This window comes from Erpetoichthys calabaricus, chromosome 4, assembly GCF_900747795.2.
Source record: "Erpetoichthys calabaricus chromosome 4, fErpCal1.3, whole genome shotgun sequence".
Taxonomy (NCBI): domain Eukaryota; kingdom Metazoa; phylum Chordata; class Cladistia; order Polypteriformes; family Polypteridae; genus Erpetoichthys; species Erpetoichthys calabaricus.
The window spans coordinates 140435008-140461552 of NC_041397.2; positions in this window are offsets into that span (position 1 = coordinate 140435008).

Genomic DNA, 26545 nt, shown 5'->3' on the forward strand with positions numbered 1-26545 from the left:
CAATCCCGGGCAGGGTGCCAACTGAACTGCATTATTTGAAAGCCAATATATATCTGTAACTCCTTGCTCAGTAAGCACACAATTTTCACTAAATTCTTCCTTGTATTGCACATATATATAGAGGGTTGCACGGTGGCGCAGTGGGTAGACCTGGGGACCTGGATTCGCTTCCCGGGTCCTCCCTGCGTGGAAATTGCATGTTCTCCCCGTGTCTGTGTGGGTTTCCTCCGGGTGCTCCGGTTTCCTCCCACAGTCCAAAGACAAGCAGGTTAGGTGGATTGGCAATTCTAAATTGGCCCTAGTGTGTGCTTGGTGTGTGGGTGTGTTTGTGTGTGTCCTGCGGTGGGTTGGCACCCTGCCTGGGATTGGTTCCTGCCTTGTGCCCTGTGTTGGCTGGGATTGGCTCTGGCAGACCCCTGTGACCCTGTGTTTGGATTCAGTGGGTTGGAAAATGGATGGATGGATATATATACTGTATATATATATATATATATATATATTGTTTTATCAAGCTACCTGGCTTCCTCCAAGATTTTTGAACTTTCTGCTTCTAAGTTAAATTGCTTGGTGAATGTGTTTGCCATGAACGTTTTGGCAACAAAAGTAAACCAATTTATTTTCATTAGCAAAATTTAAATTAAAAAAAATGAAATATCAGAATAACTCATTACCAAAACAGAATCCCTTATTAGATATTGGAATTCATCATGAAATGATCTTAATTATTTTCCATATAGTGAACACTAATCATTAAAATTACACAGTAATACAAACTAATGGAAAGCATTAGTTTTGCATTTCACTTAACTCTGGAGAGGTCTGTTCTTTCAAGCACTTGTGCATTTCATCTATATAAGATACATGGCCAAACTGTTTTGTCTCTAGCCTACTTTTCTAATTTTTTTAGAGGATGTATGCTCAAGCAAATCTTTATTTTTGCTTTGTGTGTTAAGTCCTACTGCGATGCCCAGTGCCCTTGGCCCAGTACGTATTAGACTCCCATTCCTAGTTCATGACTGAGTGCCAATACGATAATGAGGTAAACGGAGAACTGCAGTAGTTGAGCAAAAAAAAAATTTATTAAAACAAGTGCAGTCCTTCACTCTAAACATCAGTGTGCACTTCCTTTATACAAACAGCGTTCATGTTGACTCTGACACACTTTAAATTAAAAGATAATACGTTTTCTTAAAATCCCAAACTCAACTCTTCTTCCTTGAAAAGAGCAGAAATCCAGATCAGCACTTTCCCTTGATCCGATGCATACCTCCACTTCCTTGTCATTCTAGGAGGTATAATCGAATGCACTTCTTGTTGCCTTCCTTTCTGGTGAAGCCATTACCATGTTCTCCCCATTCCCGGATTCAACAACATTCGCTGTTTCCTTCTACATAGCACTACACACTTTCCTGCCCCCTCTTAATATGCTCAGCAGGTCTGCTACCGATCTGGAAGCACAGATCCTCTGACGTCTGGCCTTCCCTTCTGCATAGCACTACTGGAATCAGGTTGCTATCCACAAGCTTCCCTTGCTCACTCTCATTCTTCTGAGCAGGTCCAGTATGGACCTGGAAGAAATAAGAACAAATACCAACAAACACACACCTCGCTCGTAAATACCCTGGGCCTTAAATACTTTCCCTGAGTTGCCTTCAATCAGCTCAGTTCCCCCACAATTAGAAAGACTAATTACTCTGCATGCAATTCTCTTCAGCATACCACTGCTGCATTTACTTTCCCAGTCTCTTTTGTGCAGTCAAGTGAAACTTCATTCTTTACTACCTCCCCCATGCTAAGGAACACCAACCTGATGGCTCACCCCTTTACAACTGTTGACATGCCACTCTCCTAAACCCCACGCACACTCTGAGAGAACTTCAAACTCCTGCTAGAGGAACACAACTAACTGCACCACTCACTCTTAACACCAATAGTTAAAAATGCAAAACTTTGCTAATGTTCAGTGTTTAATTATTGCACATTACTCAAACAAATCAAATTTCTATCCTGAACTACAAAAAACAGACCAATTAGAAGAATTTAAAATGAAGTGATCAAACAGGCCAAGTTGTAAACATCAAAGAGAAAACAAATTTGAACAGAAGAACTTGAAGTTGAAGCCCTATGTTCTGGTAAAATGAAGAAACAAAAAACTAAACATGGAACAATAGCTCTACCTAATGAAATGTGAGCCCAGATCAAGCTGAAATACTGAGCTAAGGTGACACACTTCTCTTCATGGTGTTTGCAGCAGTCAGAATGAGAGTGGATGTGTTTTGTGATTAAGGATTTGAAACAAGAGTGGGAAAAAACACATTGGTGTGACCCACTTGGTGTCCCAAGGTGACACTGAAAAATTAAAGTTGATTATTGCTGATTTTACAATTAGCTTAAATTTGGTGGTTATTGTTATCAATGCATTCTGCTGAGTTCAATTACTATCTATCTATCTATCTATCTATCTATCTATCTATCTATCTATCTATCTATCTATCTATCTATCTATCTATCTATCTATCTATCTATCTATTATTATTTTTTTCAATTTTATTATATTTTTGTGATGCTTCTTCACTTTCCTACTGAAGAGCATCTTTCAATTTTCAGTCCTGAGTTTACAAGAAGCGAAAACTGCTTCACATTAAAACACTTATCGATTTCCCAGGTAAACATACACAATGCTTTCTGTCTTCAGCTTCCTTTGTCTAAAGGGTTTTAGCTTGCGAAGGATTTGAACAGTCAACATTGCTGCCAGAATACCTGTAACTTGAAGTGATTTGGTAACTGCTAATTTGTAAACTGATGCCACAGTTTCCAGATGTAGACCTTAGAAGCCAGAGATAGATCAATTCTTGTCATAATTTCTCCTGGATAAGAAGAACAAACAGGGTACAGTAATCCCTCACTATATCGCGCTTCGACTTTCGCGGCTTCACTCTATCGCGGATTTTATCTGTAAGCATATTTAAATATATATTGCGGATTTTTTGCTGGTTCGCGGATTTCTGCCGACAATGGGTCTCTTAATTTCTGGTACATGCTTCTTTAGTTGGTTTGCCCAGTTGATTTCATACAAGGGATGCTATTGGCAGATGGCTGAAAAGCTACCCAACCAGAGCGTGTATTACATATTAAATAAAACTCCTCAAATATATTGTGAGCACGGGGGCTGTTCGCACTCCTAGAGGATATGGCCGTTCCTCAAAAAACACTGAAAGATTACCTTCACATTGCTCTCTTCCTTGCTGGGCTTACATGTGGCTGCTTTGTCAAGCGATATGCTTCCTGCACGGTGCTTTGCATACTTAAAAGATCAAACAGCACGTATTGATTTTTGATTGTTTGCTTCTCTCTCTCTCTTGCTCTGACATTCTCTGCTCCTGACGGAGGGGTTGTGAGCAGGGGGGCTGTTCGCACCCCTAGACGATACCGATGCTCGTCTAAAAATGCTGAAAGATTACCTTCACGTTGCTCCCTTCTGTGCAGCTGCTTTATCAAGCGACATGCTTCCCGCACGGTGCTTCGCATAATTAAAAGCTCGAAGGGCACGTATTGATTTTTGATTGTTTGTTTTTCGCTGTCTCTCTCTGACATTCTCTGCTCCTGACGTAGGGGGTGTGGGCAGAGGGGCTGTTCGCACACTGGCCTAGAGCAGTGGTCCCCAACCTTTTTGACAGCAAAGACCACTTTATTAGATGCAAATTTTTCCACGGACCGGTCGGGGGATATGGTTTCGGGTTGGATGGGTGGGGGGCAGTTTTATACACAATTTACATAACAATATCTATTATTATTAAAGTTATTAAGCAGTTCGCATACGTTTGCAATCTGAGATTTTTCTTCTTTTTTTGCATATAACAAAGACATATGCTTTACATTTTCCAATCCAACAGATTGCACATCACAAACATTAACACTGCAATCTTTTTTTCGTGTCTGCCATTTCTATAGGAGGGTGACAATGAGTTAAATTCCAATGGATGTTTTTCAAATGTTGACAAGCAATAAGCAAAAGGAATCAATGAAAACCACAGACAACAAAAACAGCAAAAAAAAAAAAAAAAAACAGTACGAAGAAAGATCGAAGAAAGAGGTTTTTTTACAATGTTTCTGTTTGGGGATCGTTGTGCAAATGTGTACAACTGAGCTGCGACCACAGATCTAACTGCTCTGTGGATGATTCGTTCAAGCATTTCAAGGTCACTTCGTTGTAATGAAAGCATCTGTTGAATGTACTTCGTAGTAACGTGATTTCTATAGACTCATGTCATATGGGGAAACTGTCGGGACCATAAAAATACTTTGTTGTAATAGTCTCTCACCTCGGTCTCTCTCCTCTCTCTGCACCGCTGCAAAGCCCCGCCTGCCAAGTGTTCTGAAAAGTCTGAGTGAGTCGCCGTTGCCGGCAGTTCTCTCACGGCCCGGCTGTCAGACGGCTGCGGACTGGTAGTGGGCCGCGGACCGGGGGTTGGGGACCCCTGGCCTAGAGGATACAGATGCTCCTCTAAAAAATGCTGAAAGACTACCTTTATATTGCTCCCTTCCTTGCAGCTGCTTTGTCCCGCGGTGCTTCGCAAACTTAAAAGCCAAATAGCTCTATTGATTTTTGTTTGCTTTTTTCTCTCTCTCTCTCTCTGACATTCTCTGCTCCTGATGCGCACTCCTTTGAAGAGGAAGATATGTTTGCATTCTTTTAATTGTGAGACGGAACTGTCATCGCTGTCTTGTCATGGAGCGCAGTTTAAACTTTTGAAAAAGAGACAAATGTTTGTTTGCAGTGTTTGAATAAAGTTCCTGTCTCTCTACAACCTCCTGTGTTTCTGTGCAAATCTGTGACCCAAGCATGACAATATAAAAATAACCATATAAACATATGGTTTCTACTTCGCGGATTTTCACCTTTCGCGGGGGGCTCTGGAACGCAACCCCCGCGATCGAGGAGGGATTACTGTATCTCTCTCTCATGTGTACTGACTGCACAGAGAAGCACACATTTTGAAAAGACATGAAATCAGAAGATGGATTCTAAATAAATAACTAGCCAGGGTCAAAGGTAAGACAAGATTTAGTAGTACAGTACAGCCAAAAGTGTGAGACCAAAATGGTAAGTAGAAAATGTCAGTAACCACCAGATAGATAGATAGATGTCAATATCTTAGATCTTAGTTAAGAGACAGTCAGAAAAGAGTTCAAAATCAGAGATTCTTTTAAATGCTCAATCAAAAAACATTAAGTATAATATTGTATTCACAAACAAATAAAAAAATGCTCTTTTTTTCCAGCTAATGAGTCATCGTGCTGATAATGATGTCACTTGGCATGACTTGCGAGAGTTGCCTCCCAGTCTCCCGTGATTGTAACTCTAACTACAGGGGCTCAAGATTGCAATGTCTATAATGAAAACAAGAGGATGCTGCACAAGAATGTATTAACTTTTCAACACTAATAAAAATGTGTCAGATACAAAAATGTTTCAATTATTTTTATAAGCCAAGGATCTTCTTCTTTTTCTTTTGGCTTCTCCTGTTAGGGGTCACCACAGCAGATCATCTTTTTCCATATCTTCCTGTCCTCTACATCTTGGTCTATCACACCTGTCACCTGCATGTCCTCTTTCACCACAGCCATAAACCTCTTAGGCCTTCCTCTTTTCCTCTTGCCTGGCAGCTCTATCCTCAGCATCCTTCTCCCAGCATGCCCAGCATCTCTCCTCTGCACATGTCCAAACCAACGCAATCTTGCCTCTCTGACTTTGTCGCCCAACCGTCCAACTTGCGCTGACCCTCTAATGTACTCATTTCGAATCCTATCCATCCTCGTCACACCCAATGCAAATCTTAACATATTTAACTCTGCTACCTCCAGCTCTGTCTCCTGTTTTTTGATCAGTGCCACCGTCTCCAACCCATATAATACTGTATAGTTGGTCTCACTACTGTCCAGCAGATTTTCCCTTTCACTCTTGCTGATATCCGTCTGTCACAAATCACTCCTGTCACTCTTCTCCACCCATTCCACCCTGGCTGTGCTCTCTTTTTCACCTCTCTTCCACAATCCCCATTACTCTGTACTGTTGATCCCAAGTATTTAAACTTATCCACCTTCGCCAACTCTACTCCTTGCATCCTCACCATTTCACTGACCTCCCTCTCTTTCACACACATGTATTCTGTCTTGTTCATCCTGACCCTCATTCCTCTCATCTCTAGAGCATATCTCCACTTCTCCAAGGTCTCCTCAATCTGCTCCCTACTCTTGCTGGATATCACAATGTCAGATTAATAAGCCAAGGGTATACTGTAAAAAATAAAAATAATCTCCATGACAGTTATAATATGCAACCAATATAAAAGGTGTAAATTAATAAGATATCAAAAGAATACATATACAATCTATCCTGGGAAATATCTATGGTTTTCCTGATGACCAAGGAAACCATTTAACTTTTCATGACCAATTACATTCCTAAATAAGAACATCTGAAGGAAGCCCATAAAACAGCATAGTTCTGTAATGCAGAACTTAGCATTCATCTGCATTCTCATTTGATTAGGAGACATTGCCATGAGAACAATAGTGGAGATTTTTCTTGTTAGTAGTAGTTTTTCTTTTTTCCTCTGCAATGGACTGTCATCTCGTTCTGCCTTGCACCCTATACTTGCTGGGATAGGCACCAGCCCCACGTCCCTGCTCAGGATTACGCAGGCTTAGAAAATGGTATAGTATGGTATGGTTCTTTTTCTTTTATTATGGAAGGACCAATTGAGTGTGGATACATTTTGCAACAAATTAATTGCTTTTTCAGGTAACATTTTATTTACTTTTATGGTTAACTGGCCATCCATTTATCCTGCACATGAACATCTGATCTTCAGCATGCTGGAAAATTTCTATCCCATTGCTTTTCTTTGTACATTCACAGCTTCTGTTAACACCATGATTTCCTCTCAGAAGGACTTTAATACTTACAAAGCTGCTAGCAAGGCCATGGTAGTCAATAAAAAAAGGACAATCAACAGGAGAATTGTATCCAGTGTTGTAAATATTATGTTGTTTTTTCTGAATCTCTGTGAGGAGGTTTGAACATGGGAAAGGTGTTATATAGATAAAATGTATTATTATTATTATTATTATTGATGATGATGATGATGATGATGATGATGATAATAATAATAATAATAATAATAATAATAATAATAATAATAATAATAATAATAATAATAATAATAATAAAGAAAGCTATGGGTCAAAACCAACCAACAGGTTAATATGCACCGTAGCCTTAATATTAATTCAATACACACACTTGTTTTACAAAGTCTTTTAGCCCTAAATATTAACACTTAATCACATTTGTAGAATTCTTTTGTTGAATCTACAATCTTGAACAGTGTGCAACCTCCATATCAATGTGCCTATAACACCATCACATACAACTTCTGGGGCCAAAATGCTGTTATGACAATACTACTACTACAATTAGCTGTTATTTATTTCTCAGTTTTGACAAAGCTATCGGTAAAGTGTGCATTGAAGAATGATGCAAAATTCTTTCATAGTACTAATGAAGAATGCAGAATGGAAGTGTCTTTGTGGTCCTCCAAGTCTAATATTAAATTTCCTACAATGTGAATTACATACAGCTTGTGCTCTAGTGTGTAGTTCTCTGTGTGATTAGTCATTCCTTACTAACATTTGGATTATTAATGCTAATGGAATAAACAGTAAAGATAACAGCTGACAAGTATCAATATTATCAGGGACTTGGCAAGTTGCAATTTCACCAACTTTTCTTTACTATCTATAAAACTGGAAAATGAGTGAAACAAAGGGGGCAATGATGCTTAAAGTTTGATTCTGGAAATTTGTAGTTAAGTATCCAAATTCTCATCAAGTTACTCCTTTTTGTTTCTTTTCATTTCAGATAAGATTTTCTTATTTTAGCACCTTTTAACTTAACATCCTTTTCATAAGCTCCACAGTGAATATTTACAATGTAGCAATAGTCATTTTGATATGTTTTTATGTTATGTTTTCAAAAATGTTTAATAAGGATGGAAGGTTCAATGTAGTGTTTCAAAGCATGTTTCATGTAGTTGAATTTTTTTTTTCCTGTGCTCTTCCCCTTTAAATGTGGGAGAAAGCATAGCGGCACACTTAATTATCAGTAGGCTATTGTTAATAAGCAATCACACACTCAATCGACCAGTCAGATGATAAGCGCCAAACCACACCAGGACCAGTTGTCGATTAGTTAAACTTAGTCCTGATCTCCCTCTATTGTTCAATGTAACAGCACTTAAACTGGAGGATTATCCCTTGCTAGTCCAGTTGCTAGACTAGTATGATCTAGTTTGGTCTTGATATGGTGCCAGTATGGTACCATTCTAGGTTCACTACATCTCACTCCTTTGTTTCTGTTGGTACAACTTAAAATAAAGGCTATATATTGTTTCAAAAATTTCAACACAAAACTCAACTTGAACTTAATGAAATTTTACATGTATAATAAAGCTTAACCAACTTCAAATCTAGGCTTCAAAATTTCATCAGGAAAGGTGGCTGACGGGGTTTGTATTTATTGCACAGTTTTACCATGTTATCAGATCCCCTATGATATGCACCTAACATGGAAGGTACTAAGTAACCTCTTAGGTTCTTTTCTAATTGGGGATAAAAGGAAATGTCAAAACCCAGTTATACAATTGCTACCTGTTATCTCTTCCCTGTATTCAACCCTAGGGAACTGCATTTAGATAAGGAATGAGCAATCTAGCTGACTAACCGGAGTTTATGCTTTAACTTAAGAAATATATTTATTTGCATCAAAACCAACTGCAGTAAATATACGTAATACAAAGAATTCTACAACCTAGGTGGTTTCATGCAGTCTTCCTTCTGTCCAAGATAACTGTCCCCAGATGGCTGCTTTTCTTTAGTTGTGAATTATATATCATTATTTAAGAAATGAAAAGAAACAGATTTCTTCCCAGAGACAAAGCTCCATTTTTGCCACTGAGGTCTTAACAAAACTGAACTTAGATAAAGCTCAATTTTTTGTAACAAGCAGTAGCTGAGAGAGCATTGCTTTTGTAGAAAAAGTCCAACAAAAGGCATCTGCTCCATTCTGGCACACACGAAGTAGAGTTTTAAGAATTTCATTGTGAAATCATAATATGAGGGACCAACATCACAAAATCACACTTTACTTCAAAAGAATTGAGTGGATGTTAATGAAATTGTACATGTTTATTACAGTTAACCCAACCTAACATTGAGACGTTATGGAGTTTCAAAGCTTCATTAGAAATAGGGTTTCAATAGAGGAAACGGCACAAAAACAAGCAGTTTTGCTCAGCTTACATGCAATTTGAATGATTCAACTATTGAACAAGTCCATCCATCCATCCATTATCCAACCCGCTGAATCCGAACACAGGGTCACGGGGGTCTGCTGGAGCCAATCCCAGCCAACACAGGGCACAAGGCAGGAACCAATCCTGGGCAAGGTGCCAACCCACCGCAGGACACACACAAACACACCCACACACCAAGCACACACTAGGGCCAATTTAGAATCGCCAATCCACCTAACCTGCATGTCTTTGGACTGTGGGAGGAAACCGGAGTGCCCGGAGGAAACCCACACAGACACAGGGAGAACATGCAAACTCCACGCAGGGAGGACCTGCGAAGTGAACCCAGGTCCCCGAAAAGTAGACATATTGAACAAGTTATCCAATTTATTAATACAGGATTAAAAATCTATTTTTAAAACCACAATAAATTAGGAAATACAAAGAAGTAGTGATCAGGGTCCCATATCAGCCACAAGTTTCCACAGTTATGGAATCCAGTCATACACAAATAGAAAAAATTCTTGAATCAAGAGAAGCAGAGAAATTCATAGAGAGGTAATGCAGGTAATGGATAGTACACTATTGTTTCATCCAGCGATCAACATTTAAAAAAAACAAATATTTGCTTTCTTATCTTAACCCATCATACAAATATTCCCATGCAATGAGAGGTACTTCAACTAGCAATATATATATACCGATCAGCCACTTCACTAAAACCAATTACAGGTGTAGTGAATACAGTAACACATTACCTTGATACAATGGTGCCTCTCAAGGGGTGGGATATGTTTGTCAGCAAGTGAACAGTCAGTTCTTCAAGGTGATGTGCTGGAAGTTCTAGGTTCTAAGGATCTAAGCGACTGGGTCAGAATATCTACAAAACATTAAGTCTTGTGGGGTGTTCCCGGTATGCAGTGGTTAGTACCTACCAAAATAAGTCCAAGGAAGTACAAACGGTGAACCAGCGACAAAATCATGTGCGCCCACAGTTCAATGATGCACGTGGGGAGCAAAGGCTATCCCGTCTCATCCAATTCCACAGAAGAGCTACTGTAGCACAAATTGGCTGGCCATGAGAGGAAGGTGTCAGAACACACAGTGCAACACCGCTTGCTGTGTATGGAACTGCGTAACCACAAACCAGTCAAGAGTGCCCATGCTGACCCAGTTCTACTGCCAAAAATGTCTACAATTGGCATGGGAGCATGAGAAATGGACCACAGAACAAGGGCCTGCTCTGCTGAATCACATTTTCTTTTAGAATATGTGGATAGCCAGGTGTGTGTGTATGTGTGTGTCACTTACCTGAAGAAAAGATGGCAGCAAGATGCTATATGGGAAGAAGGCAAGCTGGCAGAAGCAGTGTAATATTCTGGGCAATGTTTTGCTGGGAACCCTTGGGTCCTAGCGTGTTATTTTCACACATTGTTATTGATAACTCCTTTGTTTCCCCTTCAACTCAGGTCAAGAATCGGGGTGTCATCCTTGATTGTACTCAACCTACTTACTTCCACCTATGTAATATTAATCTCATCCGCTCCTCCCTCATTCCCCATACCACTACCATTCTTGTTCATAGTCTTTTACTTCTCGTCTGGACTATTGCAATTCGCTCCTCTTTGGTCTCTCTAATAAATCTCTCCATAAGCTTTAGCTGGTCTAGAATTCTGCTGCTCGCATCATTACTCAAACCCCATCTATTCACCATATTACTCCGGTCTTACAGCAGCTTCATTGGTTCCCAATTAAGTTCCAAATTGATTTTAAAATTCTTATATTAACATTTAAGGCCATTTATAACCTCGCCCCTTCATATCTATCTGACCTTCTTCATGTTGCCATTCCCTCCCGTAACCTTAGATCCTTCTCCTCCATCTACTGACCTTAGAAATACTGAATCTTCTCAACTTTCAAATGTAAACTTAAAACCCATCTGTTCAAAGTGGCTTTTTCTAAATGATTGGTTTTAACTTTTTATATTTTCCATATTTTCTGGTGCTTTAAGTTCTGTTTATAATTTTTATTTATTGTTTGTTCGGTGTCCTTGAGTGCTTAGAAAGGCACCTTTGTATAAATAAAAATGTATTATTATTATTATTACATGCCACCTACTTAAAAATTGTTCCAGATCACGGACACCACTTCTTGACAAGGGCAGTGAAAGCAGTGTCCTCTTCCAGCTGTATAATGCACCCTGTCACACTGCAAAAACTGTTCAGGAATGGTCTGAGGCACATGATAAGGAGTTCAAGGTGTTGACTTGGCCTCCAAATTCCCCAGATCTCAATCCGATCAAGCATCTGTGGAATGTGCTGGACAAACAAGTTTTATCCATGGAGGCCCCACCTTGCACTTGTCCTGTGGAGTCCATACCTTGATGGGTCAGAGCTGTTTTGGCAGCATAAGGGGTACCTACACAATATTGAGCAGATGGTTTTAATGTTGTGGCCGATCGGTGTATAGTTGCCAGGTCACAGTTCATGTGAGGTTTACAAATCTTTTTGCTTGCATGGATATTTCTCTGGTTCTTCCTTTGATGGCTTGCTGGCTATGCTAATTGTTAACTCTAAATTGGCTCCTTGTAAGTGATTGTGGGCATTTGCATATGTGTGCCCAGCAATGAGCTGGAACCCAACTCTGGTTCATAAATTTCTTTCCAACAATCCTGAGATTAAATTAATCTGGTTTAGATACAGGATAAATGGATGAATGGATATTCAGTCACTGAGGAAGCAAGATTTACAGTCTTTCATCCAGACAGCATGCTCTTGGGGGATCTGTTCCTTGTAGGTATCAGGCATTGCTCAGTGTACAGCAAAACTGTATATTCATTAAATATGAAAGAGAGAGCTCTTTAGTCTGAAATTGCTACAACAACTGAGGCAAAGACAAACAACACTCAGACTCTGAGCTGCTTTGTATTCCTGGGTTGAATGTTAAAAGACTGCAAGGTTGTCAGTGACTTTGGTTGCACGTTTCTAGGTATTTGTTTGCCTTTCAAAGAACTGCTAAAAAGATGTACCTTTCCTCATTACTGGAGAGAATACATGTCTTGTGAGGTTTTTTTGTGCTCTTCTACATTTAATGTTTTAATAGTACCATAATTGTAATGTTGGGTGTCTGCACTGCTCATTTTATTGCTGTTAATACCCATCCCATTTTCCTTCATCACTGTTGTTTACTATCCATTATGTACCCAGTGTCACGAAGGTGCTGGAGCTTATCACAGTAGCATTGGTTGCCAGGTATGAATGAACTGTTCATGAGGTTTCAGTCCATTACAGAACACACTCTCATCTATTTAGAGTTAACTACTTTAATTTGAGATGTGGGAGAAAAAAAGAGAAAAAACCACAAAGACATGGGAAGAACCTGCAGCCCACACATAGATTACCACTGTGTACAGCACTAATAACCACTTTGTCACTCCAATCATAAATTAACCTAAGGAGAACCTGGATTGCATGAGAATTGATTCTTGTAAGTGACACTAAACTTCCATAGCCTACCTGCAGCTGTGTGCTATCTATAAAAAAAGAGTTGGATGTTTACAAGTTGTTTTATAGGAATTAGCTTTGTGATGCTCCAACATGTCTGTAAGGGAACAACCTAAAATAAAAGCCATTGAGTCCTTGACTGACTGAAACTGATCTTTGTAAGTTGCATTACACTTGTAAGACACTTTCTGTGGATTTATGCTTTAAAGTCTGCTATGTACAAAAATTAGTTTAGTCTTTAATTGGATCAATACAAATTTCTGTCAGCTGATGTTGTACAAGGCACTCTATAAAATAAAGCCAGACCTTTGATCAAATTAGCTGCATTTTAAATGATAATCAGTAAGGCTCTGAGTGTAAGAGTCAGGGGGCCTTACCTTTTAGTCTTGACAAGTGGGTCAGCAGTGGCGTCTTGGGATTGAAAGTCTTCACCTTCTTCTTAGATTTTTCTGGAATCGTCTCCTGCCACTGATATTCATGACTAATGATGAAATAAGCAAGTCAATTCAATTGAGTCCACTTGATTGTCTGCTGGCGAGGCTGACTTTAACAAATGAAGGCTCCCCGCTGACTTAGCCAGCAGAGGAAGGGCAGATAGGCAATCAAATGCTTTAGTCCTCTTTTTAGAGCGCTAGTCTGTCGCCGTAAGTGAAACAGTCCATCAAGCTTATTAAGATTAAACCTGCCCCCAAGACAGTTTAATAACCGTTCTTTATGCTATAATAACAGTAGCCATTTTGGCATTAGGGTTTCAATTTCAGAGGCAGTGTCCATCATTTGTTGGGGAAATTAAGGCCTCTGCTGAACTAATCGGTGACAGTGCCAAATTGCTCGGCCTGTATCTCAAGTCATTTTTAATGAGCCCATTTGCTCTGAGCTCTGCTCTAGGGAGCACAAATCACCTAACGCGGCACTGTCTAGAGTCTTAGAGGTAATCAGACATGGCCTTTCATCGAAATGCTATAGATTTATTATCAAGAGCTAAGCAGTTCAGCCTAGGCCACCATGAAGAAAAGAAAATGGGAAATGTGGGAAAGGTCTCACCTGAAAAGAAAGAGAAACCTTGATCTGACTGAGTGGTATGGGCTACGTGCAATGCAGTGATCTCAGGGACGTCAACTCAGTTGTCTGCGATCAGTGCCGGAGCTGGCAACTTGGGTTCACTCTGTGAGATGTTTACAAGTTTCAGCATTGAGTTTTAAGTGTAACATTTGACACTCTTCTTGTTCTCACAGAATCCTGATAAAAAGCTTTTTAATTTGAGTTTGTATTTTATTTTAATGTTGGCATGAACTTTCTAAAATGTTTGATGGTTGTCTAGCATCTTGAAACTGGTGGGACCACGTGCCTGTTTTTCCTGTGATGATATTCTACTCTCTTCTGCCTGTTGCTGCCAGTCTGTGGAGTGGCTGCCTGCCACTTACATTTGGCTAAGCGAATCACAACATAAAAAAGTCTGGTTCCAATTGCAGTGGGTTGTGGGAGACCTGCATTGTGTGTCAGTCATAATATAATTTACTCAAACTCACTTAATTTAATGGATCAACAATTCATCATTCTTTATTTAATATGACACCTTTAAGTGTAACTGCCATGAAGCAGTTAATAATGCTGGTACTGGAAGGCAGTTATTCACAGGCATTTCTTGCTTTTGCTGTTCAGGGTATTGAGTGTTTTTCCATGCCTACGGTCAGTGTTTGTACAATCTGCTGTACTGGAACAATATCTACATGTTACTGTAATGACACACTTTTTGAACGGCTGGTATCTCCATGGAAATTAGTGCCACCTGTTTTTTTTTCCATTTCAATCACTGATGTAAATCACAAAACATGACACTCTGCTAAAAGGTACAACAGAAAAGGGCATCCAATGGATCAAGGAAGAGTTGAGAATGTAGCACCACATATTAACCTCAGTGGCATAGGGGTTATCACAGCCATTTCACAGGTCATCAGATCTGGGTTTAGTTCCTGGCTACATTACTTTGGGTTGTATCTGAGTGTATCCATGAGTATTATCTGTAATGGCTTGGACCCCTGCTCAGAGTTGTTTCCACCTGAAGCTCTGGCTCAAAACATTTATGAATAAATATTGAAATGTCTTAAATATCAATGGACCTGGTGTCACACACGCGTGAGTATGGGGCACTCCTAGGCCAGGGTTATACTTCACGAGACGCAATGCATGCTCTAGTGCAGGGGTTCCCAAACTTTTCAGTTCACGACCCCCAAAATAAACGTGCCAGTGACTCGTGACCCCCACTATCCTCGGAAGTGGTTAAAATATATAAATGTTGCGCGCAACGGTGCACATGCGCCAATAGGCCTATCCAAACATGAGCATGACAACACGAAAGAATACAATGGTCTAACAACCATATAATTTTTTTTAATAGTAATTTACTCATTTGTTTAATTTCAACAAAATATCCTATCCAAACAAGAGCATGACAACAAAAAAGAACATAACGCTCTAACAACCATATAACTTTTTAAAAAATTGTTATTTACTCATTCGTTTAATTTCAACAAAACACCTCACCTAATGAGATGGGTGGATTAATTAATTTCTAAAAAGTTTAAAAAAAGTATTTGATTTCTTGGAAATCATCTCGCGACCCCCCCCCCCCCCCCCAGTGGGTCGCGACCCCCTACTTTGGGAACCACTGCTCTAGTGGATGCTACTGCTATGCAAGCGTTTTACTGTTTACACTTGTGCGTGTTCTTTACACAAATCTAGAAGATTCCACCAGGTGGCAGTATGAGATATCACGCTGAGAAAAAGTTTGGCTTCACTGTGTTATGAATTGCCTGAAACATTCATTAAATTCCTTGCCACAATATCTCTGAAAAGGATGTGCCCGTTCATGTAAGCATCAGGGGCCTCATGTATAACGCCGTGCATAGAACTCACACTATAACATGGCGTAAGCACAAAAGTGGGAATGTGCGTACGCACAAAAAAAAATCAGATGCATAAATCTGTGAGAACGTCAGCTTCCACGTTCTTCGGCTACATAAATCCCGATCAGCGTGAAAAGTAACGCACGTGCACGCGCCTGCTGTCCCCCTCAACTCCTCCCAGAATTACGCCTCTTTGAATATGCAAATCAATATAAATAGCCCTTAAGCTCAGCCTTCTGTGAAAAGACACAGGGGGAAATAGAAGAATTTCAGAGAATACCAAGTGGAGGCAAGGAAAAACATACTATTTGTTGGTTTAAACAGTGGTATAAACAACAAAAGGAAGTTTATCGAGTGACATAGCGTGTCATAGAAACTCAAAAGCTCAAGTTCACAAAGTCGCAGAGTGCCACATATCAAAGTCGCCGTGAAAAGACGAGTCGTAGCCCACTGTCTGAGTGTCATATGAAAGCTTATTAGGGTACAGAGAAAAAAAAGGCACACAGTGGGAAAATAGTACAAAATGTCAACTTTAATCACGAAATTTCCACTTTAATCACGTAGTTTATTTTGTCATTAAAGTAGAACATCATAAACTTCATCTTAAAATCGTTTCATTTACCAGTTTCTCAAATCCCATCATAACTAAAGTAGCACGTTAAATGCTTTGTTTTGTATTTGATCTTCTATGTGCTCTATGTGTGTGAATCACTACTTGCTTCCAGCTTTCTCTTCCTCTGACAGTAGACAGAATCCATTACATTCATAATATTACAGTTCTCTGAATAATTAAAATACTGAGATGTATATGTGATATCATTTTAATGATGATAGGAGTTAAAGCATGTTATTAAACATGGGAACACGGTGGCACAGTGATTGTTCATGTCTCACGCAAGATGGTTGCTGCACCATGCACGACCTTCGATGAAATACTTCATTGCAGCAGTACTGTCTCTTTCAAACTTACTAACCTCTAATTCCTGTCCTTACTTTTCTTTCTCCAAATACCCAATCGCCACACAATCAGCTCTGTAATAAACATTAAGCCATCTGTAAGCTTAGAATGCCGATTCTTCAAAACTTTTAAGGAACATTGAAATATCTTCATAGTACGTGTTTAATTATTCTATCCATCTATCCTTCCAGTGTTGTGTCAGCACCAGCAAGAATACAGCGTGAGGCAGGAACAATCCATGAACTAGCTAGCGCTGTGGCACCGTGTCCTCAAATGTTTAATTATTAACAATGTAGATTATTTAAATAAATTTAAAGATGTATCTGTATAATATAATAAACATATCTTTGCTGCATTTCATCTTAAAAATGATATTGTAATCATATGTAAATACACGCTTTATAAAGTGGCTCAGGTTGTGCAATATTATAACTGTAGTGCAAGTTTACAGTGAGGTAATTGTACTTGTAAGTACAAACAGTTCTACAAAGAGCACTTGATGGACTGATTGAGTGCGTTTATAGTTCTTGGGATGAAACTTTCTGAACTGCGAGGTCCGTACAGGTAAGGCTTTGAAGCGTTTGCCTTGTGAGAGCAGTTCAAATAGGCAGCATGGCTGAGGCAGCGTATGCTTGATGCTGTATACCGATAATTCTCTTTCTGATCAGCTGCTGTAGATCTGTGATTCCCCACTCAGATATAGTAATATAAATACTCCAAAGTTGTTCACTGAGAGTAATATGGAAAAAGATGATCCGCTGTGGCAACCCCTAATGGGAGTAGCCAAAAGAAGAAAAAGAAGGTGCAGTGAGAGTAACAATGCTAAAGCAGCTATGGTATTTGGAATACTTTGGCTATTCCCTGGACCATTATATTGTTACAGGTTAATTACAATCAGATGCATTAAACTAATAAACAATATGCGGTTAGTTTCAGTGTATATGATAAAGCTGCGTCAGGGATGTGGATCTAAAAATGAAAGGGTAACCACACAGTAACAGTAGCACTGCTCTGATGCTGGGTGCCACCAGTCTGCAAAACCAATTGGAGAACTTGCATACACCAGGTTATGAGCTACCATCTATCTATCTATCTATCTATCTATCTATCTATCTATCTATCTATCTATCTATCTATCTATCTATCTATCTATCTATCTATCTATCTATCTATCTATCTATCTATCTATCTATCTATCTATCTATCTATCTATCTATCATGACAAGTCAAATGGTGTTTTGTACGTGGGGTTTTTCTTGTACCGGTGAGACAGGAGGGGCTGGACAAAAAAAAAAAAGTGATTTCAAAGTGTTTACATGTAATTCTTATGAACACAAAACACCAGAAGAAAATGGATCAATATTAAAACCAGAGAAAAAATGTCTGAGCACACTAAACTCAGATGAGTAATTCCTTTCCATTAAGAAAAGCAGCAAGTATTTCCACAATTTTTGCACAGATCTCCTAATGGTGTCTTGGGCATTTTTTAAAAATTTTATCACATTCTCTTATCCCCAAGATTGTCACCATATAAGTAGCTATATCATCATGCTGGTCCATGCTTTCAGTGCATTATTATATCCAGTGAAACTAATCACTTTGTGGCAGTTTATACAATGTCTTGCTGAAATGCTGAGGTGTTAGTCTCAGAGTATTGCCATTTTATTGATATATACTTAATTTGTTGTGTAGATGAATCTCTAAGAAGCTGTGGTAGGATAGACACTTCCAGAAACATCCAGAACTTTAATGTGATATTGTTAGATTTTCAGATTCTTATTCCGTTTTTAAATTATAAACTAAAATATCAAGAACTCATGTCCCGCAAGACGAGACTTTGAGACAATAGATTTTACCACATTGGGGCCGGAAATAAAAGACAAAGAGTAGATGACAAAGACAGCTGCTGTACAGGCTTTTAAATGTTCAAAGTGCTGCATGAGATGCAGATCACGTGGCACGCAGCAGCAGCAACAAGCCAGCAGCTGATCGAGCAAAGAGGGGGTAAAAAAAACTGTATTTGTTTCCCATTGTAGCACCATTTAAGAGGGGGTTTCGGAGGAGCGACCACGTCTCCTTGGGGTGCATTCAGCCCCCCTCTTCACAACACGAGCAGCAGAGACGCGAAGTGGCTGGCACATAGTGCAGACAAGGGGGGTTGGCAAGGAAAGCGAGCAGGGGATAAGTTATATTATTCTCTAACTTACATTCTATAAATGTTGCTTTTTTGCATTTCAGTTCGCATATTGTTCCAGATATTGTTCTCTTTTTGTCTTTTTTTTGGATGATTCTCTTTGTTGTTGATTTTTTTTATATGCACCACTTTTTTGTCGTTTTCTTTTTTTCGGCATTCATTATCAACTCTTGCCGCTCTTTTTTCTATCACAGTCTAAAATTTGATGTTCTTGAGTACATAATTTGCTGCCTTGCAGAAAGGGCGAGTTAGCACTGACAGTGTCACAGGGTGGTACAGAGAGAGGATATGCGCAGTAGGACTAATGATTGGGCAAGCATTGTGGAGGGGCGTAGTCTGGATAATGCAGATTCGACAGAAAAAGTTTTTAATTTAATAGAGAGATAACAGTAATATCATTGTTTACACCACATTATAAGATTTTTTTTTTTCTTGGAACGCTGCTATTTTGTGTTTTTGTTTGTTTTGAGATCACAAAGTGGTAATTTGTCCAGGTCATTTAGAAAATATTCTCATACCTGTTTAACCCAATTCATGATTACAGGGGTGCAGAGCCTATCTCAGCAGCATCAGACACAAAGAACCTAAAACTCAATCTCTATGGAAGAAGCCGAAATGTTAGTGACATAAATACTGAATTATTTATTGAATCAAGTCTATAATGCAAAAGACTGATGATGCTGTGTCCAGGGATTGTAGCTGTCCTGCGTGATATGCTTGCTGAGTTAGGTTTCAAAGTGGCCCTGCTAGGCATAAAGCAGGTTTAGGAAAAGGATAGATGAATGGATGGATGGATGGATAGATGTTCCACCAAACATGCGGGAGTTCATATAAGAAAGAAAACACAGGAACAAATGCAAAAGGTGCGAATCCAAAAAAGGATTCAAAACACCAGAAGCTAAAATAAAAAGGAAACAGGAAATTAAGGAAATGTATTAAAAACACTAGACAACAACCTAATAAATCTGAAAATAAAGCCAAAAGGCAAAAACACCAATCTTTAAAAGAAAAAGTACAAATCACTAATCAAAGAAAACTCATCCAGCATTGCAAAGCAGCATACTGTGTGAGTTTCCTAGATTGTGTCCCCTGCCTCTCTTTCATGTGACTGCTGTTCAAAGAGCTGTATATTGCAACAGACATGGATGGGAGGTGCCAGCAGTTAAAGTCATGCTTATGGAAGGACTCGAGTGGAGGTCCAACCCACTCTTGACAAGTACTCTCACACACACATACACTCTGAGCCAAATTCAGTTAAGGGTCACCAACTAGCCTAGCATGTGTTAATGTGTTAATAAAACTAGACAACCTAGAAAAGTCAATGCAAATGTTAAAAATGGTGAATAAGTAAACAGTTAATTAAAAAAAGAACAATAAATGCAACTTTTAATGAAAATTTCATTAAACGATTTTTCCGCCTTCCTCCATGTTTGATCTTCTGAACAATGAATTCACTTGCCTAAATTAGCTGATGACAATTACATGTGATAAAATTATTGTGATCTAATAGAGAGTGCTTTGGAAATCAACCAGCTATCAGAGACATGGGCATATGAAAATCAAATTAAACACACTTCTTTGAAGAATTAATCCATCGTGGTATCCATTCATCTTCTCGTGTTATCTCCAGAACACTTTAAGGGTTACAAATCTGCTTCTGAATGTGGGGAGCTAAAATGTATTCAAGTAGAATTAGGCACATGGCAGTAACTATAGAAGAATATTTAGGACACTTTAAAAAAAAAACAGCACAAATAAATAAACAACAACAACAATATTTGTTTATATAGCACATTTTCATACAAATGATGTAGTTCAAAGTGCTTTACAGGATGAAGAAAGAGAAAAAAGACAAAATATAAACAATAATGTTAGCCAATACTAATTAACATAGAATAAATGTAAGGTCCAATGGCCAGGGAGGACAGAAAAAACAAACAAAAAAAAACTTCAGATGCTGAAGAAAAAAAAAAACAAAATCTGCAGGGGTTCCAGGCCACGAGACCTCTCAGCCCGCTCTAGGTATTCTACCTAACATAAATGATCTCAATCAGTCCTCATGGTTTTCAGGTTTCGTGTGGAAGAATTAAATGATGATGGTCATGTGGATCGCTGGCCTTTAATCCATCAATGTAGGGACAGCATGGTTCTTTGATCAGGTGGTGGTGGCATAGATCGCCACCACAGAAAACCAGAAAAAGAACAGCAGAGAAAGTAGGGGTTAGTATGGATTTTGGAGCCACACTCTAATGATAACAACGATACCAATGATAACGATCAATGCGATATAAATAAATAATTAAACAATAACAGCATGTGTCACAAAATATGTCATTTGATACCTATTTCTTTATGTATACATTTAATTATTTATTTTATTTATTGTCACTTTCATGCGTCAAAGTTGAGAGGGTGGGCTCTAGTGAGTACTGTTTTTTGATTGGTGCTTCTTCTATCGACAGTAGAGTAAGATGTAGTTAGATGGATTGAAGTTGTTCAGCCTTTAAGTGCCACATTTATAGCAGACACTTCAGATGGTGATGAATTCAAAGCTTCTTGAATTAAACTTTTGGCTTCATTCAGTAATTCTGGGCAACAATTCCTTTCATCCATGTCCAACATGGACGACTGTGGTCATAGGTTTGAGAATGATCTGAGCTTTGTTTACATTTGGGAATATTATGTCTTATCATTTGATAGCTCTAAACTGCAGAAACTAGAGGCAGCTCTCTCAGAACTACTCAACCAATCAAGTCTTCATATTTTGAATGTAAAGATGAGAATTTGAATTCCAAGGATTATTTAATGTGAGTGCTATCAATGAAATAAATCAGTGTTTCTCAGTTTTTTGGCATCACAAGCCACTTTTTCACATGTTAGTGTCTTCACTGCCTTCACTGAGAGGGTTTCTCTTAGTGAATCTAGTGCTATCATCAGAGCAGAGTCCACTTGGTGAATTGAGTGCAGTTGTCAGAACAGGGGTCAGGGGGTCCTCCTCGGTAAGTCAAATGTGATTGTTGGAGTCACAACCCAATGCAATACACTACCATTATAAACAATAGTAAGTTGTGAACCCAATGGCAGCAGCCAGTGACCCAAAAGTAGTTTGCGAACCAGTTGTTGAGAAACACTGAAATAAATTAAGGAAAAATAAAAATATACATACATACATACAAAAAGAAATAAGAAACAAATAAACTTTGTGACAATATATATTGTTACCCATTTTATTATCATTTATTTATTGTCAAATTGCTCAATATGTTTATTTAATAATTTAAAACACAGGCAGGTCTCCGATTGGACACTGGTCTCAACTTATGGTAATTCAATAGATATAAATAAGTGCATAAAACCTCCAATTTTTTTTTAAACCAAATTTCAATTAACTTTTTCACTTATGAAGCTAGTTTTGACATGGATAAAGACATGGCAGCCATGACTATTGGTCAAAAATAGTACAATACAGTTTGGACTTTGTCACTATTTTCCATCTTTTTGTGTGTTCATGGACAAATGTTGCTTAAAGTAACCGGCAGCACAAGTAGTAAGCTCAGTCAAAGGTAAGCAGCTCAATCACCAGATGGCTGTTTACCTGGAGCAGCAGAACCTACTGCTTGTAATTCTCAGCATGCTAAGTATACGTCCAAGCTATGTTGTCTCTGGGAGTAGAGCCACTGGGTGGGGAAGATGACACACACATCGATCCCTCAGAAAAGACCACACATGTCACTGAATGTAACCAGCAGCACACACAGCCATGCAATAAGCTCTGTCAAGGGTAGGCAGCTGTCAATTTAGCTGAGGAGAGATAAAACCTTTCATTTATAATTCTCATTATTCTAAAATATGCATCCTAGCCATGCTCTGATGGGGAGAAGAGCTGCTGAGAGGAGCAAGTGATACTCTTAGCAATTCCTCAACAAAAAACATTTGCTCACATTTATTCTGATGGATCAATCATCAGTGGCTTCTCGTGCCATCATTTTGATTTTTCCATCTCTATGAGGTACTGTATCTTTATCAAAGAGTGTAGGATATTGTCAGTCATGCGTGTCAGAGGCTCGCTTTCCAAGCTCATCTAAGGTATGTGGTACCACCCCAGGATGGGAGAGGGTGCTGTTGCTAACAGTCTTGTCTCCTTTTACCCTCACAGCCTTGAGAAATGGTACTATGAGAATAACAAAGCCAAGGAAGCCCCCTCACCCAGTCTGCCCAGTTTTAAAGGAAAGACGCTCCTGGAAGTGGTATCTCATCTTTGACCTGACCATAATAACGAATACTAAGAAAAATGGAGAAAGTCTGATCAGAGAGAACACCAAATAAAGGGCATTGTCCCTAACAGAGAGTGCCTGCAAGTGCATATTTCTGAGATTTTTCTGTCGGAATTAAACAGGGATTTGCCAGGTTGGCACTCCAAGCATTTGGCTTTTGCCCTGCCTCATCATTCACCCTGCTACAATGCTTAAGCAGAAGGACAACATTCCTTATATACTTGTGGGTTAATTTTAAATTATTGTATTTAGTGATTTAAAGTACATAAAGATTGCTTCGTTGTCATTTTATTAATAAGTTTGAAATGTTTTTTACTGCAAAATAGGTAATACAGCATTATGTACTTTTGCAGATACTTCCAGTAATAAACATTTCCAGTGCAGGTTCCAACTTATGTATAAAATTGGGTTATGAAGGTTGGCCGGAACAGAACATTTTTGGGACTGGTGGCCCCCTGTAGACAAAAATATTCCTCCTTCACATTGCACTCTGAGTACACACACTCACCCTCACCCCCTCACAATTCAGAGTTAGGAATAAATCTAGCGTGTAATCTTGTGCTGTAATGTTTTTGTGCTTCTTGGCATTTTTCTTTCTTCACTGTCATCTTGGGTTTCACCCTCTCTGATTCTCACTTGCTCACAGGCAGTGAGATGCCTGGAATACTTTATTTGTTGTCGACTCACTCACTGAGGTGGCATCAGGACAACCAAATGAAGTGTAAAATGACAGCACAGTGTTTCTTCTGCCAATGTAACCAATCATATTTTTTTTTAAATTGTTTCCTAAACTGAACATCACTGACAGTGACGGCTTTTGCTGCTGAGTGTTAGTCCGCTCTTTATATTTATTCTGCTATATCACTTATTGCAAGCACCAGTGGGTAAAGAGCATTGACAACAAGGAAAACCGAGTCAGTGAACAGAACTTTGTCTTTGAAGTTTTCAGATCAGCTCCCCAGTTGCTGGACAGGAGAGTTTGTCATCCTAGTATAAATCATAGGAGGATGCCTCTGAAGGGTTGCCACTGGCGCCCATTGATTTCGTGCTGACACTGTGCATATTTTCTTATGTCATTGTAGAACAAGGGTGGGTTAAAGCAGCTTGGTTATACTATGTGCCTTGGCTTAACACCAGCATCTATATATTTATTTAACCAAAGTTTTTAATCCAAGGTGACCTCCCCATTTCTGGAGTTCTGGCACCTAATCTGACTATCTCCGGGCTACACAGGGAGTCATTGTGTGGGACTCACCCATCATCCTTGTGCTTTACTGCCCAATATGTCAGCAAGAGTGCACTGCTTCTTCTAAGGACCCTGACTCACATCTAACATTGATCTTCAACTCACACAAATGCTGCAGTGCTCTTTTCCCTGGTAGGATATTCAGGATAGCTACTTTACAGATAAGCCAGCACTCTTTTTGTTTCCTGCCATAGAATTTTCTGCCTGTGGCTCTTAATTCCTCATGTCTGCATTGCAGCGGCCGACTCTGTGGGGCAGACAGAAACACCAATTCAAACTCCTTTTTTGCACTGTTTGCACAAATCTATAGCCGATTAACACCATTGAATTTCCGGCAGCTGTTAGGATTCCTGCAGAGCCTCAAGGAGACAGCTGAATAGGAAGCAGTGTGGCCTTCAGCAGCTGCCGCCTTGCTTCCAGTCTGATTATTATCAATATCAATAACTTGCTGCTTCTGGAGAAGAAAAGCGCTAGAGGCCTGAAAACTGCACGGCTGAGATGGTTGGAGAGGAGTGGGACCCACAGGTGCCAAAAAGAAGCCAGATGGTATTTCTCCAGAGTCTAATTAGGAGCTGCTTAAACAGTGGACCACTAGCCAAGCGTTCGTACCCAACTCATTGTGTTAAAAAAACAGAATACCTGAAAATGCTCACTTGGAAGACCTCGTCACTCATCTGAAAGAGAAAATTGTGTTTACAGATGCAAAGGGGAGAGAAGCAGAAAGTGAAATCTGTGGAAAGACAAAGCAGCCCTTCTTCAGAAATCCCTTATGAATCACATACTAGGGTCAGGACTAGGGGGCAAAAGGATGATACCTACCTGGTGTCCATTTATGCTAATTCTTAACACTAATAAATAAGAGAAAGTGAGAATAAAAATGGTCCTGAATAATCTGAAGTGGAAGCATTTATGGGTATACAGTATGTACTATACGTCAGTGTCAGTCATATGGTAAGATACAGTAGGTAATTATTTCATATAGGTTGGGCTGATTTCCACTAAACATAATAAATTAAAATGAGCTCATTAACTGATCTTGGAACATGTCAGTTTCAGCATTTTATGATAAAAGAGGTCTATTTTTTTTTTTTTTTGGTAAAAGGGATTTATAAAAGTAAGAAAACAATACCCTATAAAGGTCTAAATGTACATGAAACCTTGTACATTTGAAAAAAACAAATGAGAGCAAACCTATTTCCGAACTGGTATTCAGCCTGTTAAAGACATATGTGATTACTCCAGGTACTGGACCTTCCAGTTATAGGAAAGGGTGTGATTTATTGAGCCGACCCTTAGGGATGCCATTACATGTAGGAATGGAAAGATGACTTTAAATTTGATTAATTAATTACTTTTTTTTACCTTACCTTTCTCTGTTGTAGGAGGTGGTCTCCAGCCGTTGGACTTATATCAAGATAACTGACTCACTTTAAGAAATTGACAAACGCAAGGATTATAGAAATGTGATAACTGCATACGTTGACATATAAGACAGGATGCTGACAGACTAGACAATCAAAAGTATATCATAGATAGCCTACGAGTTCTACTTTATCTTGGCATAGATAGTTTCACGATACCAAGTCTTTAAAGATAATGTCCAATGTGGTGAGTTGTTGCTTTTTTGCTGCTCCAGGTTCAAGCGGGGGATTCTTCTTGTGTTGGACTGCACTATTTCTCTTTGCTGCATTATCCTTTGTCTGTGATGTGCAATGCTGTCCTCAGTTAAGCCCATTGCCGTGTCATTTGTAACTTCATAGGGAAAACCATTACGCTTTCTGGTACAAAAGCTCAGATGTTGAAGTTCCCTTCTTGAAGTGATGGCTGCTTCTCGGGCTTCAGACAGTGTTTAGCTTGGCAAACTGGATCCCAGATAACAGGTTTACAAAGAGAAGAGTTTGTTGACTTCAGCTTCTCAAAGAGAGTAAGAGTGACTCATCAGTTTTTAGTTTCAGAGAGAGACAGTGGTTGCTTGAGATATTTTCAGACATTTTTGGAGAATGTGCTCAGGACTGGCCTTGTGAATCCCCTGTGTTACCTCAGAGTTCCCGTGAGAGAGCCAGACAGTGTCCCAAGAGACGATGGAGAGAGATTTATGTGAATACATG